At 49.6% G+C, this 4,560-nt stretch overlaps 1 pseudogene; it reads right to left on the reverse strand.

The window, feature by feature from the left end:
- Window positions 1-1,137: 1,137 nt before the first annotated feature.
- On the reverse strand, window positions 1,138-2,265 carry LOC121835993 (annotated as a pseudogene).
- Window positions 2,266-4,560: the final 2,295 nt, after the last annotated feature.

Consider the following 4,560-nt stretch of genomic DNA (forward strand, 5'->3'; position numbering starts at 1 on the left):
CTTCTCGAGAAGCTCCAGAATATTGCCTTTGCAATCGCGGATATCTTGACTGAAGAGTCCCGGGGAACGATTTTCCTCTGCGATGAGGATTTCCAGGGTCTTCATCAAGCGGCGCTTTTCCGCCCTTTCGCGCGCCGCTTTTTCCTGGCTGTGCCGGAACGCTTTGAGCTTGACGTCCTCTTTCAGCTCCTCCCAGGTTACCGTGTTCATGGGCACACCTCCCGTTTTGCCCTCTAGAAGCTCCTTTATCTGCGTGCGCAGTTGTTCGTCTTCGATGAGGCTTTCGTTTAGCTTCCAGCTACTCCACCAAGAGGACTTCCGGGTTCGCGGCACGGGTCTGCCCAGCGTTACCGTGACCAGAGCGTGGTCCGAGAACGCCAAGGGTAGGACTTCTAGCACAGGCGTCATTGCTGAAAATTCTCCCGAGAGGTAAATACGATCCAGTCGAGCATGGCAATTTCCTTGCCAATGCGTGTACGTTGGGTCGGCTGTTTTCTCGTTGTCCTTAGCATCCACCAGGTCGAAGTCGCGGAGCAGTTTTCGCAGTTCCAGCCGGCTGACGTCCGCTCTCAGCCGCTTTGAGCAATCCCTCTCGGCCAGCACACAATTAAAATCACCAGCGAGGATCGTTCGACAAGGTGTGTCGAGATACTGGCAAAGATTTTTGAAAAAGTCCCGTCGCTCAGTCGCGTCATTAGGTGCATACGCAGATACAAGCCTGTGAAGCTGTCCGCAGTGCAGCATTTCTACAGCGCACACCCGTCCGTTTCTGTCTCCCTCCCAATCGGGGCAGATTGCGATGTTTTTCTTCTTGCGAATCATTATCGCCGTTCCTCCGCTCTGTCCAAATGCCCTCGACAGGAAGATGACGAAGTGAAGATAAAAAAGCGCGTCAACTCCTCCACTTGATCGTCTGTGGCAATCTTGGTCTCTTGCAAGAAGGCGACATCAACCCGCTCGCGCAGAATCGTGTCCAGCACCCATTGCTTTCTTCTTCTCGCCAGAAGACTTACACAATTGAGGGTTGCAAACTTGAGCGGTCGCATATTGTGGAAAAGGGGGTGCTGGTGAAGTCATGCGACGAGGACACTTTCGAGAGATGAGTAGTGAGCAGAGAGAAAAACAAAAAGAAGTGACCTACGGAGGGGCTGGCCGACGTCGCTTTTCCGTCGGGATGCGCGGCTTCGGGTTAAAGCGCTCCTTCCGTGTGGTGTTCTTGTGCCACTTGAACTCAGAGCGTGCTGATGCTTCCCCTGGCCGCATGGTGCACGTTTCACTGGCGTCGCTAAGGTCGGAGTTGTCGCCGCTCAAACTGACCTGGTTCGTGTCTTTCGATTCCAGAGCTTGGATGGCCTCTACGTCTTTTGATATAGACATTTGGACGTCGCTCGATATGACAGGGCTGCTGCTCGACGCTTGCGCATGGTCGAATTTCATGGCGTCCGCCTCGGGTTGCAACTGTGGAGGGTGCACTTCTTTCAGTACATCGACCGGGGTCTCTTTCGCACCGACTGTGGCGGAAACCTCAGTTTCGACGTCCCTTGCGGCCTCCTCTGCCTCTTCCTCGTCCATGTTGAGGACACCATCTCCATCCGCCACCACTTCCTGCGTCACTGTAGCGTAGGTACGGACGCAGTTGTCTCGTTCGTGTCCAAAGCGATGGCATTCGTCGCATCGCGGTACACGACACTCTCGTCGAATGTGTCCCGTACCTTTGCAGCGTAGACATAATGGATCACGTCACGGAATCACGACCAGAACGTTGCCACCAGCAATCCTCAACTAGTGCGGAATGCGTTCTAAAGTGACGCCCTCCTTTAGGCTTAGCCGCACCAGTCTGGTTGTCGACTGGACGCCGATGAATACTTCCGCCTTCCATTTTTCACGCGTCAGGTCCTGAACCTTCCCAAAGGGCTCTAGGGCCCTCCTGACGGTTTCGTCTGACGCGTGGAAGGGGAGCCAATGCAGTTTCATGCGGACGTCTGCGTTCCCCGGGTCCACGACGATGCAACGCTTGCCCTTTACCTCCAGTTCCTTGGCGGTGACCAGGCGCAGCTTGGCTTCCTCCGTCTTGAAGGTCACCATCCAGAGATGATTCATTTGGTAGGCGCCCAGCGCCTCGATGTGCCCAATCACACCAAGACGTTCCATCTCGGCCCTGAAATCGCCTATCTTGTATGGACGAGCACTTACGTCACCGTGCAGCAGCACAGAGTTGCGCACAATGGCTCCTGATGGCAGAGGAGGCAGAACAATGCGATAATCCGAGTCAGCCGAAGAAACAGATGAACCGAACCACTACACCACTCCACCTTGGCTACACCACTCCACCTTGGAGTGGTGTAGTGGTTAGCACACCCGACCGGACATTGGGAGGCCCAGAGTTCAAATCCTGGCTCCGCCAATTTTTGGCTTTCGGCGGGTTCCTGAAAACTTCAATTCTTTGATTCATTGGATTAAGTACGGTTCATTCATCTGCACATATTCGTTTATATCCTTCTCGTAGACCACATACGATGGTGTGAAGTGCCCGTGTTGTATATATATATATATGCTTATATCTTTAACCAAATATTTCCTGTTTACAAATGTGCTCTACTTAACCTAGTAACGGTGAATTCTGCTTGCTTGAATTTCTGCAATTGTAAGTACGCAAAGGTTTGTAGGAGCTTTGAGAAAAGATCGAACAACCATGTTCGGTCGACATTCCTAATTCGCATAAAATAAATTAGTCTCGACACTCGGAAGATATTGTAATGTTTCGTGCAAACAAACTTTTAATTTTCCGGAACAAAAATTGCGCAATCGATGTCGGTGAAATGCGTGTTTCGTGACTTGCGCGAAGTCGGCATTTTGAATAGTTATCTCGCACAAACTTTTGTCACTGTAGCCCAGTATAATTTATGTAGAGACTGGACATTTCGTAAAATGAGTTAAAATTTGAGTTGTCTACAAAGTATTTTTATATTACAAAATACAAACAGGACAGATACTGCAATTTCTTTACATACTATGCATCCACGCACTAAAATATTTTAGAAATATGAGATTATTCAGGATTATTGGGACCAGTGTATGTGCTCACTGTAGAGGTCGCAAGTGTCGCGCACTCACTCTTTTCGTTGCTTGCCTAAATTATCGGTGGCCTGAATAAAGTAACGTCACTTGCCGGTTGGAACGCGTATCATTCGAGTCCGCGACACGGTGTCAGGAGCGGTCACGATAGCAGCTGCTTAACGCTCGCCCGCCGGCTCGCTCGGCTCGTCTCGCCTCGCTCGCTCGCGCGGCCGGCATGACTACACACTAAACATCGTAACACCCTTCTGGGTGTAAATGGCTTGTCCTATAAATAACACCCATTTGGGTGTAGCAGAACACCCTAAACAAAGGGCGTTATTTCTAACGCCCCTAAAATAGGGTGTGTTTCCCTAACACCCTTAAAGGACGGCGTTGTTCCGAACACCTTTCAATTAGGGTGTGATTCCACTGTACACCTTTTCATTAGGGCGTTATGTCTGCGCAGTACGCCCTCTAAATTGTGTGTATCACCGCAAGAAAGGGAAAAAAAAGGCACGATTACCAACACCCATAAAGTAGGGCGTAATAACCCAAAAGAGTGCACGAGAAAATGACTGCAAATGCCTGGTTCACTTTTTATTTTGTTAATCAAACTTCTAACAGGTTCTACAAAATTCTCTATAGACGATTGCAAGCAGGTCATCTGGCCGCAGCCATGTCTCTGCTTATGCGGGCAAGTGCGTGCAATTACAAGCGTGCCAAAGGGCTACGTTCACGCGCACGTCATCAAAATTGGTGAAGGCAAGGCTGAAAGAAATAGTTATCTTTTATCCTCGCAATTCCACCACGACCGAGACGCTTCTAAACCAGTGGCGGTCCGTGCGTGTAAGGTCATGAATATTTCAACCGGATATTGCTTCATAACCCCTTCAAATTGTACACCCGAAGGCCCAAGTTGAATCTCCAACTGTACTTTTCTTGTGACGTTTATGCTTCCTTGCACTGGTGACGTGGACAAAACTGACAAGCTTGCAAAGACGGTACGAGCACGAGTTGCTTGGGGACGCAAGCGGCAGTTCATGTTTGTAAACCGTAAAATGGTCTATTGAAACGGAAGCAGGGAGCCTATGTTCGACAAATGTTTCGTTACTCCCAAAAATAAACGGAAGTGGCGGAAGTGACGATATCGCGTTTGATTGGTTAGAGGTTCAAATGACGAAAGTTACCTATTTTCGCCATTTGACCTTCCAACCAATCAAACGCGATATCGTCGCTTCCGTCACTTTCGTTTCTTTTTAGGAGAAATGAAACATTTGTCGAACATAGCCCCCTTGGACTACTATCAGAAGCATGCTTGCAGAGTACTTACAGATAAAACAGCGATCTCATGTAATCCGTGATAGATGCATAATCCGATTCGGGCAGCACAGAACTATCCACAAACACAATGCCGAGGATGAAGGCGGTCGCTCACACTCAGCGGAAGTTTCGCGGTCGCCGATGAGCAGCTCTTTGTCGAAACGCGTCCAACAAATGCAGCAC

This window comes from Ixodes scapularis, unplaced genomic scaffold (genome assembly GCF_016920785.2).
Source record: "Ixodes scapularis isolate PalLabHiFi unplaced genomic scaffold, ASM1692078v2 PGA_scaffold1__304_contigs__length_218370807, whole genome shotgun sequence".
In the NCBI taxonomy this organism is placed as follows: Eukaryota; Metazoa; Arthropoda; class Arachnida; order Ixodida; family Ixodidae; genus Ixodes; species Ixodes scapularis.